Genomic DNA, 18,071 nt, shown 5'->3' with positions numbered 1-18,071 from the left:
AGTTATTCTCCTCCTTTTGCTTTCAGCTTGCGAATCTAATCTATAGAACAATGAAGAAGTCTTCATAGCTTCTTATAAATAGGTGATTGTTTTTTCTAAATTAAATCACACCAAATCAAATAGTATGGAATGAGGAAGATTTTACAAGGGGAAGAGTGGCCTTGTATGAAGATATAGAGCTGTGTATGTTTGGTAAGCCAAGGATGACTTGCCTAAAAACCATCATAGTTACAAATGAAAAGGAGTGTAAAATGTGTTCATATCAATGGCACAATTCACTCTTAAATGGTTTCTAGGGGGTCATCCTTGGCCGACCTCACTGGCTCTTGCCTTCATATCAGACCTCTTATTCCATGTTATGCATAGTGTAATTGTTAATAAGGTCCTTGTCTGCTCGCGAAGGTAGGCCCTAGTCCGCTAATCTCCCCTTATTTCTAATTTGTAATGACTTGGAAATAATTGAAAGTTGTGTGAATGCATCATATTCTGAAGTTCTCTCATGGTGGAAGGTAGGTAATTTTTGCCTTTATCCAAGTACATTGCACTTGGTACTATTTTTGCATTTGGATTCGATGTTTTATGCATATTTTGATGGTTAAACATTTAATATGTCAGATCGTGACATTTGTCTAAACGGTTCTACCCTCTTTTTATAAGCACCAAGGGACTGTGGAGCCATTCCTGCAATAATGTAAATGTTAAGGGAGGGATTGTGGGCCTTGTGGTGTTCATTTTGTAGTTGTACAATGAGTTTATTTTTCAGCTACTTGTGTAAAATCCGTGAAACCATATTGGATTTTAGCATGATGCAAATGTATACTGCACCCTCACGGGCACACAAATCAAAATTTCTGCAATTCTATAATTACAGCTGACATCTGCTCATTCTTCATCAACGCCTCAAACAATCCCCCCTTCCACTACATGATCAAGAATTCTCCTTTTCCCAGAACAAGAAAAGAGGAAATAAATATGCAATCCTCGTACCACAAAATTGGAGTTATGGTTTTGTTGTTCTTCATTGCCTCTGCAACCAGTGGCCTAATTGTCGATGCCCAATCGATATGCAATGTTCCGTTGGAAAGTTTAGCGACATGCAAGCCAGCTGTAACTCAGCCACACCCAACTGCACCTTCAAAAGAATGCTGCACTGCCGTATCCCATGCTGATATGAAATGCTTTTGTTCCTACAAGAACTCAACCATGTTGCCTTCTCTGGGAATTGACCCGGTTCTTGCTGTGCATCTTCCAGCCAAGTGCAAGATCCGTAACGCCCCCAAGTGCTAGAATTTACTACTCAGTACCAAATGCAGTTTCTGCAATATCTACTATTACTTGTATTAAAGTTATGTGATCTTCTAAGCCATATATACTTTTGATCATCCGTAATGTATTGGTTTATTAAGCAATCTGTTTAGTGACTCTTTATTGTTATGAAGAGTCCATGATTGTATGTACTTTCAACAAGATCAAGCAATAAAGAAGTTGTCTTAACTCGATACCTTAGATTAAGGAATTGTTGGGCCACGTGATAAGGAAGAAAGAGGAAGGACCGTAGATAGAAATTTTGGTATATAAGCTTGTAATAAAAAGCTCCATAGGAGCCCAATTGTAAAGGGAAAAGTCTATTAAAAGCTCTCTATAAATAAAGACTAATTGTCCTACTTATAGGGGGTTGGAAAAAGAAGTATCAATAAAGAGTATTATTCCTCACGTAAACATGGCTCATATTTAGGGTGATCAGGAATATGATTTTCGAGTTGATGTTAGTGGAGTTAGGGCAACTCCAAGAGTGGCCAAGGTTTTTGGCCTAAATTTGGACCGAGACAACTCCCTACTCTATTAGTTCGGTCTAAATTTTGGTCCAAATTTATATAACAATATTTTATTCTTTCAACTATTGATATATTGTTATTTTAATGTGTTGATACTAATTCACATACCTATTTATATTAATTATAAAAATTTACTAAATTAGAAAAACTTTAAACTTAAACAAGAAAAATTAATATTATATTTAATTAACTAAAAGAAAAATAAAAAATATTAAACTACTCTGAATTAGTATATTATTCCCACAAATGCTCAATTAATGCATCTCGAAGAGTAATATGAGCTTCTTTGTTTTTTATTTCTGTATATCGTCCAAGAAATTGTTGATATAGAGTATTTTTATCATTTTCAACCGTCTCAACTTCTGGATCTGAAATTTCGATAGGCTCTTAAATTGTAACACTCAAATTAAGTTCATCTTCAATTGAGCATATTATTAATTTGAATTAAAACAATTCACAATGTTTAATATATTTTTGTTAAATAATTATTATATATATATATGAGAATTAAAAAATATAATTAAAAACTACTTAAATATATATAATAACATTCAATCAAAAAACTAATGAATATATAAAATATAAAAGGTTAATATTTTATTATTAAAAAAATTTAGGCCGGTGACCTAAATTAGAATAGGGCAATAGAACACTGTTGGGTAGATTTATTTGGACCGAAGTCGGTCCAAATTTAGGCCAATAAGCCACTTTTAGAGATGGGCTTGCGCCACTCCGGTTGTTTGGTTTGCATTGTGTGGTTTAAGCCGGCTGCTAACATTTCAGTTAGCAGGCACTAGTACACTACTAATTGATGCATGGAATTATGGAAGATCATTGTTATTTTTATTTTAGTAATTAAAAAAAAGTTATAAGAAATTCTTAGTAAATAGCTTGCTATGTTAATTTTACCCGTGATATTTTGTAACAATTTTGGAAAGCAATTTAGTATATTTTCTTATTTATTACAGTTTAATTAAGAATACTGTTCCAGTAGAAGATATTACTTAACCGTCTCCCTCCTTTTCTCTCCTAGGGTTTGTCCACTTTCAAGTAAATCGAGGGGCCACTGTTTTTTTCGATGGAAAGCCCAACCCCTTCATTCTCTTTTTCTCGGTAATTTCTTTCAATAAAACCCAATTTTTTGGGTGTTTGTGTGTCTCTCCTTTTGGAGTGTGTGTTTTGTCTCTCCTTTTGGAGTATTTTGTTATATTTTTGTTTAGTTATGGTTGGGTTTATTTGGTGTTGGATCAGTTGAGAACGAGTTTATTGATATTTTTGGTGATCTGCAAAGCCTACATCGAATCTGAGGCGGTAGTGATTATTGCAAGAGCTCATCTTTCACAATCAAAGATTGTTCATCTTTCAGGGGTTTACACTTTCGGCATGTCTATAGCTGGTATCCGACATGTAGATAGTTGGGGTGTTTTCGGCATGTCTATAGCTGGTGTCCGACATGTAGATAGCTGTTATGCCGCTTCTCATATCTCAGTTTATGTGATTGGCGTTTTTGAACATTGGGCTAACAATGGTTTTTATGTGATATGGTCAATTGCGATGTTACTATATTCAGATATGTTGGTGCAATTTGGATCGCTGGGGATGTCTTTGATTTCGTTTTTAGTTTTAAGAATTTTTAAATTCTTTGTGTTAAACGATCAGTAAACAAATCATCTAATTGTTTGTTTTTAGTATGTTATTTGTTTTATTATCTAATTTTATCGACAGTTAGGGGTTTGTTCCGGCTGTATTATATTCAAGTTAATGAAAGCTTTTTGCATTTGTAAAAAAAAAAAAGAGAATATTGTTCCTGTAATCCTGTTATTATCTGAGTAAACTTATCTGAGATATGTTGTTTTTATTTTTAGTATGAAACACTAGTGTCATTATTGTAAATATACTTAATTTTCTCCAATTACAATAAATACCCTCGTGTTTTTAGTTTATATAAAAAAATTTCTTTACACCAGTGTTTCTGGAACATTATAGATAGGGTTTTTTCAAATATATTCAAGTTAGTAATATTTTTTTGCAAAAATACTTATAATAAACATTATTTTCTAATTTTTTGAAAGGCATTTAATTATAGATAGGGTTTTTTTCAAATATATTCAAGTTAGTAATATTTTTTTGCAAAAATACTTATGCAACTCCCTTCAAATTTCAACTTTCTATGCAATTTTTATCTTATTTTTACAAAAAACTATTAAAAAGTTGGAAACTTTTCACATATACTTTTTCCTGATATTATTTTGTAAAAATATAATTTTTATAGTTTATTTTTATTCATAAAACTTGAAATAATATTTATAGATGTGAGTATGCGTGGGGTGTAAAAAATAAATATTATATAATAAAAATTAGAGGTAATAATAAGTGGCTGTATTTGTAATTATTTGTTGAAGGGCGGCTCGGAGTTTGCAAAGATGCTTTGTCTTTCTTGAAATTTCTAATTTTTTTTATGATGGTTTACATTTTCCCTGCAAAAAATATATCAATCAATAATATCTTTAATAGCATTCGAATGTTGGAGCCGCACCCACAATTTAAAATAATATTTTTATTATTTTCAAAACACGCCCTAGACATATAAAAGATACTCCAAGATAAAAATAATATCAACATATAAACATGATTGATAAAAATTCACACCAGGATGAAAATACATATTACCACAATTATCCTAAAAATCCACACAATAACTTCTACAATACACCTAATCTAAATTTTTTATATATACATAGCAGCTTTATATTTTTTATTACTTTCAATTCTCTAAGTTCTAAATTATATATGAAGCCACATTTGGACAAATAGCACTAACTTATATTTTACTAAAACTCTCCCAATTAATTGATTTTTTTAATGTCACGCTATTTTAAATGACCGGGATCTTATTTTTTATATTGACTGGATTCTTATACTTATATATCTAACTTAAAATTAATTAAATGATAAAAAGCACGTTTTATAAGATTACAGACTAAGAATAATTATTAACTTTAATTCCACAAAGAAGGAATTAACATTAGAAATACATATTTAATATATTTTGAAACCATCAAAAACTACACATCTCAAATTTTGAACATCTCAATAATTTCAATTTTGCCAAAATTTATATTTAGTATTTTTTGACACTCAAAATGATATTTTCAAAAATATAAAATATGAAAGTAACAGAGAATGAAAAAATCTTTTTGAGAAATTCAAAATTAAAGAATTCTGATTTGCGATATATCTACTACAAATTTTTTTTTCTGAATTCAGGGATGGAACCTGCCCTTAATTACAAGATACTCGTTATGACTGTAAATTGTTTTTGTCAACCAATAAAGAACAAGATATTATGTAAATAATTGTATTAAATAAAAACTTATAAATTAGAATATCTTTATTTTCAAGTAAGACCTCAGTTTTTTGCTACATGTCTTAGAATTATCTCGACTAAGTGAATGAGAGCCTTTTTTATATTTGGAATTCGATTTTTAAATGCAGTTACACTCTCAATACTATTTTTTGGATGACATTCTCTAAATTTATTTTCCTGAAACTACTTTTAAGTTTTTCTAAAAAAATTGGTGATTTATATGCAATGACTTGTGTTACTTGCATATAGGGCCAACCATGGACAAAACTCAACGAATTTTACTAAAAAAATGAAAATAACAAAAAATATGGTGAAATTTTGATATTGCGGCTCTAAATAGGCATATTTCGGTTGAGTTTTTTAATTTTTTAATTTAATTTAATAAAAATCTCGCGTATAACACAACCAAATTATCCTATTACAACATTTTAAAAGGAAGAGGACTCTTTTTTTTGAATAAAAGATGACTTTCATTAAATCGGAAAATCATACATGCAAGTCTCCAACAAAAAAACTCGAAGAAGACGTGAAAACACTTGGGAAATTAAGCGAACAAGGTAATTTAGCTACTTCATCAGCCACCTTGTTTGCTTTCGTTTTGACAAAAGAAACGGAGAAACCTACATTAAAATTTAACACTTTGCGATAATTCTTTACTATACCCATTTCAAGTGTTATTCTGCTCAAGTCTATCCCTTCCCTGATTGCTGAGATTTTCTGTTCTAAATGATCAGGGAGAGTAAGCAAGAACTTTAAGTTCACTTCTTCAGCTTCATAATACTTGTCATGGAGCTGCAAGTCATTTATCAGCTTATTGAACCTTTCAAATGTTGTATAAGACATGCATGTACTTAACAAGACTAAGACATTTTATCAACCCTAAGTAAGTTACATTATTATCTTAATTTGTATTTTATACATGTAACACTTAAAGTCTGTAAAAATGCAAAGGAGCAGACTGGAGTCTTTTTTCCAAAACAGTATCAGGCCTGAGGATTCTATCTGGAAGAAGATCAAGAAAATCATGCCTAAGAAGAATTTTGAAGAAGATTGGAGTTGAATAAATCTGTTTGGATAAAAATACTCTAAGTCAGGATCTCTACAAGTCGCAGATTTAGTGTTATAGAGAAGTCATTCAAGAACTCCAAATGACTTATCGAGAAGTCAGGAAAGCTACTAGAGAACTCAGAGAGATATCGACAAGTCAAGAAGACATGAAGATTGGAGATATCGACAAGTCATTTCTTCACTAGAGAACTCAGAGTTATCGACAAGTCTACATTCATTAGAGAACTCTGAGTTATCGATAAGTCAAAGTCCACTAGAGAACTCAGAGATATCAATAAGTCAAAATTCACTAGAGAACTCTAAGTTGTCGACAAGACAAAGTGAAGACATGATGCTGAGAGATCTCGACAAGCTAAAGTTTCATTCGAGAATTCAGAGACCTCTATCAGTCAGATTCACTAGAGCATTTGAGATCTCGATAAGTCATTATACTTATCGAGAATGTCAAGATCTCTACATGCCTAAGTGGAGATCTCGAGTAAAATTCTCAAAGTACAAAATCACAGACCAGTTCAATATTCAAGATAAACAATCAACAAACAATCCAATCAGCTGGATTGACAAGTCTACAAAAAACAGCTTGAAGAATGTGCAAGATCAATGGTGAAGATTAACTGACGGCGGAAGATTAAAATTATCACGAGATGCTAGAGATATGCTAAGCCAAGAATGGAAGATCTACTTTTCTATAAATAGAAATGACAAGTGACAGTTTAGAAAAACTAATAACATGTCTTATTGTACATTGTGTAAACCAGCAATTAACTGGATTATATAGTTAATACTGGTCCATCAGTCAGTTGTAACAAATTAGATCAAATTTCTTGTAAAACTCTCAAGGTGAAGCTAAGCTATTTATCAACAAAGAGCCTAGAAATTTTGTAGCAAAACAGTCTTAATTTTAATATAAAATTTAGTGAGTTTTGAAGATTTGTGTTCTTTATTTTCTGCAAGCTTAATTTCTGTATGAACACATTTTACTACAAGATTTAATTTACTTTGTTCAATCATAAACATTCAAGAAAAGCCCAAAAACAGTAAAACACATTCACCCCCCCCTCTGTGTGTTATTCATTTCTTAACAAGTGGTATCAGAGCAAAATATGAAAGCAAACAAATTCAAGATCTCGGAAGAATGAATACACAGAAAATCAGTGAAAGGAATATGTCCTAAGTCCAATCATGTATTAGGATTTAGGAATAACTTTTATGTAATCTGTTTTGATTTCATTGATATTAATAAAAGACTTGTTTTGTTTTTATTACGGGCTCTATCTATTTAAGTGTTTAAATAAGATATACCATAGTTTAGAGTAAAGCTTTTAGGGATTATGATGAGATCATAATAGTGAGACCTAAAAGATGATAACTCTAAACTTAAATAGTTCCTGGTCATAGGATTACTAACTGGTAATTAATAATCCGTAAAAATCGGTACATACTATGCTTGCTTCATTTTAAAGGATGTCTGTTCTTATAAATATTTGTGTGGTGACACTATAGCTAGTATGTAGGTGCTTATTATAGAATAAGTTCACTGAACATGACTCGCACAGCTGAACAACTGATGGAGTTCACTCACGTGTCAGCAGTTGTTCACATAGTGATAGTTGTACAAGTATCCTTAGACTTGAGGTCATCATAGTCATCTTGTGTACACTGAACTATGCTTTGGTTTAGTTCTTAGTCTGCAGGGACAATTATTAGGGCTCTACTGGGTATAGGAATTTGTACACGAAGATAATGTATGATCAATAAAGGATCTACCCCTTCCAGTGAAGGAAGCGAATGTTCAAGGCTGATCCATTTATGCTAGTTCAGGAATCTCTGGCCAGAGTGAATGAAATTAGAAAGGAGTTTCTAATTTACATAGAACTAAGCATAGTAAATGGTAAGCAAGTGATTAAATTAGATAGGCTTGACACGAGATCCATGCCTTATATTTAATCAGGACATTGTAGGCTAGAAGGAGTTTATTGTACGGTAACTATTCACTGAATAGGTTCTTGGTATTCTAAGCAGTGAATTCGTATTATCCGGATAGTCGCGATATGCTAAGAAGTATCCCTCACGATGTAGAATAAATATGATTAATTAATTAATCATATTTAATAAATTAGAGAATTTATATAAATAATGATAAAATAGTTTTATTATTATTTATTTCTACTACCGGCTTAATATTGAACCTATAGGGTCACACCATAAAAAGAGAATGATTTAATGGTGGAGAAATTAATTAATAATGGCTGATAATTATTTATTTATGAAATAAATAATTAATTGGAAAATTTAATAATTGATTAAATGAGATTTAATTGATTATAAATTAATTAAGAAAAGTTCTTAATATTATTAATTAAGAATTTAATTTTGGAAATTAAATCAAGAGAGAGAATTATTTCTAAAGTGTTTAGAAAAAGGATTAATAATTAAAAGGTGTTTTAATTATTAATGAAAATAATAAATGGGTTAATAATAATAATATTTTATGGGAAAATTTCAGCTGAAAATTTTGCCTATAAATATACTATTATAAACCCTATTTTTATTCTAACCCGAACCCAAATTTTTCAGAAAACCTAATTCTCTCCACCTCCTCCTCCTCCTTAGCATAGTTTTCTTGGTGGATACCGGTGGAGTGCTTCACGTTTGAGGAGCAGCTGCTAAGGATCTCCGATCGTTGCTTTTGGATCGCTATTAAAGGTTAGTAATCGATTCATATGTTTTAATCACGATTTATATGCTTTTATTTGGATTTTATATGTGTAAAAGTGTTTTACCATGCCTCCGCTGCGATTAAAATCCATCATTCAGTAGCATCAAAATTCCTACCTTTGACAAAGCTAACTACACTCTTTGGAAAAAGAAAATGATGTTGTTTATCAGGATGGCCAATCCCCTCTACATTTAAATCCTCAAGAATGGGCCCTTCATTTCTATGGTTAGAGTTGAGGAATCTACATATGGAGACATGGTTATCCCAACTCATTTTGCTCCAAAAGATCCTTCTGAGTATACTGACCCTGAAAAAGAGAAAGTTTCCCTGGATAGTAGCTTGCAATTAATATTGATTGAGTCACTTGACAATGTGATGTACAACAACATTATCAACTGTGACACTACCAAGAAAATATGGGAAAAGATTGAGATACTTTGTGAGGAAACTGAGGAAGTTAGGTCAAATCAAAGAAGAATATTGATTTCATAGTATGAGGGTTTTATGGAAAATCCAAAGGAAAGCATTACTGATGTGTATGAAAGATTTAACAAGCTGATAAATGATTTGCAGCTTCATGACAAATATTATGAAGCTGAAGAAGTGAACCTGAAGTTCTTACTTAATCTCCCTGATCATTTGGAACAGAAAATCTCAGCAATCAGGGAAGGGAGAGACTTGAGCAGAATAACACTGGAAGTTCTATATGGAATTCTCAAAACTTATGAATTAGAGATGATTCAAAGGCAATCATTGAGATCTGGTCAAGGACATGTTGTGGATGGATCAAGTGCTTTAATTGTAAATGAAAGTTAAACATCTAATGATGAACCAAGATCTCAAACTCCAGTTTCTCAACAAGTGAGCAAAGAACAAATGATTCACAGAAACAAGTCATTCGGGAATTGGAAAAAGATGAGTTCTACACTCTTGAAGAACTGGATGAGCTAGATCAATCAATGGCATATTTGGCTAGAAAATTCTCTAATATTAGAGTAAAGAAGCCAAGATACTTCAAGAGTAAAGGACAGTCTTTCAACAAAGACAGCAACTGGAAAGAAAAAGGGAAGTACAATTCTGATAGTAAGAATGGCTACAAAACTGGATTTGTTGACAGATCTAATATAAGATGCTTCAATTGTGATGAACTAGGCCACTTTGCTACAGAATGCAGGAAACCCAAGAAGGCAAAGAAAGACAAAGCTTATCTTGAATTAGAAGCAAAGTATGAAGCTCTTCTGAAAAAGCAGCAAAGCAAAGCTTACATTGCCGAGGGAAAGAGTTGGGATGATTTAGATAATGATGAAGATGAGGAAGTTGGAAACTATGCTTTAATGGCTTTAGAGCAAGGTAAATTATCCTCATCAAAATCACAGACACCAACTCTTACCACTATTGATCTAAATGTGAATCAATATAAGGAAACTGTTGAAAAGATGAGCACAGAAATGTTTCACATTCACACAAGCATGGTTGCTGCTAATGACGAAGTTAGTAGATTAATAAAGATAAATGAGAAGCTTGAAAGTGAGAAGCAAGAAACTGAATTGTTGTTGGTGGAGTTTGAAAATTTAAAATAAGAAAATGCATATCTAAATAACAAGCTCAAGTGTGCAAATGAAATTGAAGCAGTGCTAAGGGAGAAGCTGGAAAAGAATAAAGTGAAGATGAAATCTTTCAGAAATACATCTGAACTGGTCGGACAGTACCATGAGAAGAATAAGCCATGTGCAAACATTGCTATTGGCCTTGACTATGATTCTATGAATGACAAAAAGAAGATTGTAGGTGACAAAGGGAAAGCAAAGAAAACTGAAAATGTTCCAACCTTTTTGAAAGAGGTTAATGCACCTATATTCAAAACATGTGAAGTCAACTTCAGTGAAGAAGAATTGATTATCAAGCAAGAAATTACTGATGAGGATAAAGAGAAGAAAACTGAAGAATCAGTTCAGTCTTCCAATAATGAACAGAAGCTTATGGATAAACAAAGTCCCAAGACTCATGTTAAAGAAATCAAAACTGAAGATGCAAGAAAGAAAAAGAAAAATAGAAATGGAAAAATAGGGATAAACAAAAGCAATAATTTTGCTTATGTTACAGATGCTCCAAGAAAGAAATGTGAAAAATGTGGCTTTGTGAATCACCTAACTCACCTTTGTAAAAAGGCAGTTAGCAAGCCAACTGAAGGAGCTTGAAAATACAATGAAATAAATGCAAATGATCCCTACTCATTCTGTGACAAGTTTGACTGCATCCCTTGCAACTTGAAAGTGATGAAGAGTTGCCAAAAACTGAGAGTAGACCTTAAAGAAACAAAAATTGGGTCTACATCAGATAGGAAAAATGCACAACAGTCATTGAACTCTATTTTATCTGAAACTACTCATTTTACTTCTGCTAAATCAGTTAACAAGAAGAAAGTACCCAACACTGCTTGGGTTGCTAAACACACTTAAAACTCATTATGTGCAGGGCAAAGTGAAGAAAGCCATATGGATCATAGACAGTGGATGTTCCAGGCATATGATAGGTGATAAAGCCCTGCTATCACAGTTTGAGGAGAAAGTTGGCCCCTTGGTGACCTTTGGAGACAAAAGTTAAAGTGAATCTTCTCAGTTAGCCAATTTGCAGACAAAGACTTTAAAGCTTTATTCAACAAAGAAGAATGCACTTTTATAAGCAAGAAAACTAGTGAAGTTGCTCTGAAAGGAGCAAGGAAAGGAAGCTTGTTTGTTACAGATTTTGACTCAACAAATAAGGATGGTGTATGTTGCTTCTACACCAAGGCATTAGAAGAACAAAGCAAGCTTTGGCTTAAAAAGCTATCTCACTTGAATTTCAAGGCAATTAACACCTTGGTCAAAAAGGAGTTGGTAAGAGGCATGCCTAAACTGGAGCTTGCTCAAGTTAAAGTTTGTGAAGCTTATTAGAAAGGAAAAATGAAAAAGATCAAGTCACAAGTCAAAAACTGTATTCTATAAGTACTCATTTGCAACTAATTCATATGGACTTGTTTGGGCCAGTAAATGTCGTATCAATTTCAAGGAACAAATATGCACTTGTGATGGTGGATGATTTTCAAGATACACTTGGGTAGAGGTTATGCACTCTAAAGATGAATCTTCACATACCATAATTGAGCACATCTAGAAGATAGAAAAACAGGCTGAAGACTACAATTGTGTGAAAAAATTGAGAAGTGACAGTGGAACATAATTCAGAAATGCAACATTGAGTGAATTCTGTAAAGGCAAAGGCATTGGTCAAGAATTCTCAGCAGCTAGAACACCTCAATCATGTCTAAAAGAAAGCCTATTATGAAGCATCTTCATGTATTTGAAAGCAAGTGTTACTTTTTGAAAGACAACTCTGAATATGTGGGAAAATTTGACTCAAAGGTTTTTGAAGCAATTTTTCTGGGATATTCACTGGAAAGAACAGCCTACAAAGCTTATATGATTATTCAAAAGAAGATTATGGAGAGCACAGATGTGACTTTCAATGATGATAAGTATCCAGGCTTGGAATGCCTTGATGATAATGAAGTTGAAGCCCTTATATTTGAAAACCTCAACTTTGATAGTGTTTCTGATGGGGGAGATTTCAATCCAATCCAAAGGAATCACATTTGATGGTTGTAAAGAGGATTTTCAGATATTTAAAGGGAACTCCTAACTTGGGATTATGGTATCATAAGGGAACTGGTTTTGAAGCTGTTGGTTACACATATGTAAATTTTGTTGGATGCAGGGTTGACAGAAAGAATATCAGTGGAAGCTGTCAATTTCTTGGACAAAGACTTGTATCCTGGTATAGCAAGAAACAACAATATGTATCAACTTCTACAGCTGAAGCTGAATACCTAGTTGCAGGAAGTTGTTGTGCTCAAGTGCTTTGGATTAGAAATCAGCAAATGGATTATGGCCTATTGTTACACAAAATTCCTATTATGTGTGACAATATTAGTGCTATATCTATAATAGCTAATCCAGTTAATCATTCTAGGACAAAGGACATTGATGTAAGGTACCATTTTATTAGAGAACATGCTACAAATGGTACCATTGAGCTCATTTTTGTTCCAACAGAAAAACAATTAGCTGACATTTTTACTAAACCTTTGGATGAAGCGACTTTCACTAAACCTGTAGGTGAAATTGGAATGCTTAATTCTTCATCTTAAGGAAAGAACTCAACTAATGTTTTGCAGCAGATTAATTCCTAGGAAATTAAAATTAATTTGATTTAACTGATAATTAATTGAAATATGAATTATAAATATTTCAGATGTCTCTGCATATTTAGTTTTTCAAATTCAAATCAACTTGGATTTTTTTTAAATTCTAAGTAAACTTCTCAATTGTTAATTTACATCCTTAATATCTAAAATTAACACAAGGCAGAATTGCAATAATCAAAAGTATATAAAAAAACTGAGTTCTCGATAAGTCTAAGTGACTTCTCGATAAGTAATTTTAGGACTTCTCGAGTGAGTTCTCGACAAGTCAATCTACTGACTTCTCGAGTGACTTCTCGATGGGCTTGAAAATGACTTATCGATAAGTCCTTATAGAGTTCTCGAGTAGTGATAATTCACAGAGTTCTCTAAAAGTATAATTTTTGACTTATCAATAACTCAGAACTGAAATAATTTAATAATAATTATTTTGGTAAAATACTTTTGGAAAACTTATTCTACCTTTACTTTGACGTTTATTCAAATTAAAGTTGGAATTAATTCAGTCCATTTTTGGACAAACTTGGTATTTATTTGACATCTCGTTAAGTCAATTTTTTAGTTCTCTATAAGAGTAATTTAAAATAACTTCTCGATATGTATTTCAACTCTTAAAAATGACTTCTTGACAAGCAAACTCCAAATGTCTATTTTTGAGTTCTCGACAAGTCATCTGCTTTTACTATAAATACCCAGACTTCTCGATACACACACCTACTTACAACTTTCGAGATCTAAAGTGACCTAGCTTTAAATCCAAAACCGATTTCTCTCTCGTTTTTCATCCTTTCTCAGAAATTTTTCTTGCCCACTCATTCTCATCAATCAACAATGGCTCTATATGTTACAAGAACATCTATCCCAGAGGAAGGAACCAATTATCTTACTTTTAATGATGCAAACCAAGCCCCTGATAGTTTCAAGGGATTTGTGAAACTGTTGGCTGAATCCTATCTTGCAGGTGCTTTGACTACAAATCCAGTACTGTATCTAGATGTGCTGCATGAATTCTGGACTACAGCTGTAGTAAAGACTGATATAAACAACAACTCTCTCTCTATGGTAGTGACATGCACAATTAGAGGCCAACTAATAGATTTCAATGACAAATATGTGAATAGAGCTTTAGGACTGCCAACTGAGAATCTGGTGGAAGTACCAACTCTTGATGAACTGACTGAGTTCATGGACTTCATCAACTATGGTGAGAGAATCAACATGTCAAGCTTAAACATGACCAATCTGAGGAAGGAGTGGTCTTTCATCTTTGACTCTGTGGTAAGGGCCTTTACTTGCATAAAAACAGGATATGACAACATCTCAAGTGTTGTGCAAAAGCAGGTGTATTCAATTGCCCACAACAGACACTTGAATGTTGGTCTGTTGATCCTGGAAGAGCTCAAAACCGGGATAACAATGCCCTTGATAGCTAAAGGTAAGGAAATTTTCTTCCCTAGATTTATTATGTCCACTTTAAATCATAAAGTAGCAGACATACACTTACTGAATGGAATAGATAGCACAAAAATAGGCAATTGTAAGCAAGTGTCCAAAATAATATTTGGATCACTTACTACAAAGAATAAGGTAAATGTAAGTCTGAAAATTACTCCATTTATGTTGGAGAGGTTTAGGACTTACCCTTATCCTATGCCTGACATGAGATCTAACATACAATCTAGCTCAGCTATGATCCTTGAACCTGTGGAAGTACAAGCACAGGAACACCAATAGGGATCTTCCCAAGCTGCAACCATTCTTTTAAAACCTTTAGGAGCTAGGCAACCAACTACTTCATCTTCTCAAAAGGATGAGGTAAGTAAAAAGGAGAGAAATGGGGTAACATTAACTGTAATAATTGAGAGTAGTGAGGACATAGCTGAAAAAGAGTCACCCTTGGTCAAGAGATCCAAAAGGAGTAAATAAACTGAGCTGGCCACTCTAGCCAACTCTGCATCCTCCCAACAGAATGCGGTTGTAAAACCAAACAGTAGTGAGTCTGCATAGCCTGCACAAGAAACAATTCAAGTGTATGGTAAAAGAAACAAGGAAGGCACACACAGTGAGGGCACATCTCTTGAAGCCCCCTCATTCATTCAGGGGGAGCTGCCAACACTCACAATTGAGCACCAAATTCTTATGACTCGAATTTCTTCTATTCCAATTCCACTTGAATCTACTTCTCCAGTGCAACAAAAATCAAGTGACTTAGCTCAAGAAGCTTTGCTGACCAACCAGACACTCCATTTAGATGGTGAGAGGCTACATGCTGGGGTAGACCTTGATGACACCATCACAAACATGGGGATTCATCAGTTTTTACTGAAGACCCCATGGATACTTCTTGTTGGATTTTTAATCGCAGCGGGGCATGGCAAAACACTTTTACACATATAAAATCCAAATAAAAGCATATAAATCGTGGTAAAAACATAGGGATCGAATCTAACCTTTAAAATAATTCGGAGACAACGATCAGAGATCCTTAGCAGTTGCTCCTCAAGTGTGAAGCACTCCACCGGTATCCACCAAGAAAACGATATTAAGGAGGAGGAAGGAGGTAGAGAGGTTTTCCAAACTTTTTGGGTTTTGGGGTTCGGATGAAAATAGGGTCTATAATAGTATATTTATAGGCAAAATTTTCAGCTGAAATTTTCCCATAAATAATATTATTATTATCCCATTTATTATTTTCATTAATAATGAAAACACCTTTTAATTATTAATCCTTTTTCTAAACATTTTAGAAATAATTCTCTCTCTTGATTTAATTTCCAAAAATTAAATCCTTAATTAATAATATTAAGAACTTTTCTTAATTAATTTATAATCAATTAAATCTCATTTAATCAATTATTAAATTTGCCAAATAATTATTTATTTCAAAAATAAATAATTATTAGCCATTATTAATTAATTCCTCCACCATTAAATCATTCTCTTTTTATGGTGTGACCCTGTAGGTTCAATATTAAGCCGGTAGTATAAATAAATAATAATAAAACTATTTTATCATTATTTATATAAATTCTCTAATTTATTAAATATGATTAATTAATTAATCATATTTATTCTACATCGTGAGGGATACTTCTCAGCATATCGCGACTATCCGGATAATATGAATTCACTGCTTAGAATACCAAGAACCTATTCACTGAATAGTTACCGTACAATAAACTCCTTCTACCCCACAATGTCCCGATTAAATATAAGGCATGGATCTCGTGTCAATCCTATCTAATTCAATCACCTGCTTACCATTTACTATGCTTAGTTCTATGCAAATTAGAAACTCCTTTCTAATTTCATTTACTCTGGCCAGAGATTCCTGAACTAGCATAAGTGGATCAGCCTTGAACATTCGCTTCCTTCACTAGAAGGGGTAGATCCTTTCTTGATCATACACTATCTTCGTGTACAAATTCCTATACCCAGTAGAGCCCTAATAATTGTCCATGGAGACTAAGAACTAAACCAAAGCATAGTTCAGTGTACACAAGATGACTATGATGACCTCAAGTCTAAGGATACTTGTACAACTATCACTATGTGAACAACTGCTGACACGTGAGTGAACTGTGGCGCCCTCCAAACCCGGGTCAGAAGTTTGGGGTCCACACACACACCTTAATTATAACCTGCTTATAACAATAATAAAGATAATAATAATATATGCAGTGACCCTACTTATCAACCACCACGGACCGCGACAAGTTAAAGTATGCACACAAGCCAACACACTAATATATTACAAACCGTTCAAATCCCAACTATTTCAAACTCACACTGAGTATCAAACATTATTACAACTTTTACAAACTTAAATTATCCCAAAAGAAGTCTACTAGTTCAGCTTCCTCAACCTGAACCCCTAGCTCTCGCGCTGGACTGGGGATCCTCGCTACCAACTGGTTCCTTTTTAACTGGAAAGAATATAAACAACATCGCACAAATGAGCTAACTAGCTCAGCAAGTCACAATAACAAAACTGAGAATAATGATCATCAGGCGACTATGATTATGATATCAAGTGAACATTGGATTATGATTTAGAATTGGATAATATACTTTTAATTTAAAAATCAAGGTTAGGCTGCTGATCAGTCACGCACTAACCCCGAGCAAGGCACACAGCATTGCTCTAACTACTGGATCCAATGCACACATTGGCCTAACTTGACCATTATATGGTCTGACCACGAATCTGGTCCACAATTTTATAAAAAAAACAATCCAATTCTAACATAATAACAAAATATGCAATAATAAACAATAACCAGAATCATTAACCACAATGAGTGTTTAACAATGAAAGGGTTTCAATCTTTGTAAGGATCAATAAAGTAGTTTAAAAGCTTAAATGTTGGGTAATGAAAGAATTGGATAACAAAAGAATTAATATTTCAGGGTTTCAAAGATTTGGGCTCTCAAAGCATAGGATACAATGGTTGAATGTACAAGTAATTCAGTTCAGTGTTTGGGATTTTGTTTGCATGTATTTATGGAATAGTACCGTATACTTGAGGTTCGAGTTTGGGTTTACAATGATCAATGGTTTAAAAAGAATATGGTTCATGGCTCAAGAACAATAACTGAAATCAGGGTTTCGGTTTCCGTGCTTCAAAGCACTTGCAATGTCAACAAGACTATCAAGAATTACAATATCTCGAGAAAGTTCAGAACACTTGCCTGGTATTAACTCACTACTCTGTACTCGCTTCCAATCACAATCGTCTTATTCCTCAACTATCTGTTTCCCTTTTCTACGCCTTGCCTCTTCTGCTCACATATCATAAGCATCTATCAATCATCAACTCACAAGATTCTATTCAACGCACA

General features: G+C 33.1%; 1 long non-coding RNA gene across 1 annotated transcript; it reads left to right on the top strand.

The window, feature by feature from the left end:
• Nucleotides 1–1,499, top strand: LOC141687213 (uncharacterized). The gene is made up of 2 exons (XR_012560958.1): nt 1–509; nt 616–1,499. It is a non-coding gene; the product is annotated as an uncharacterized LOC141687213 (long non-coding RNA).
• The last annotated feature ends 16,572 nt before the right edge of the window (nt 1,500–18,071 follow it).

This window comes from Apium graveolens, chromosome 9 (assembly GCF_009905375.1).
Source record: "Apium graveolens cultivar Ventura chromosome 9, ASM990537v1, whole genome shotgun sequence".
Classification (NCBI taxonomy): Eukaryota; Viridiplantae; Streptophyta; class Magnoliopsida; order Apiales; family Apiaceae; genus Apium; species Apium graveolens.
Note: the sequence above shows the minus strand (reverse complement) of the source record. Positions and strands in the feature narration are given on the sequence as shown.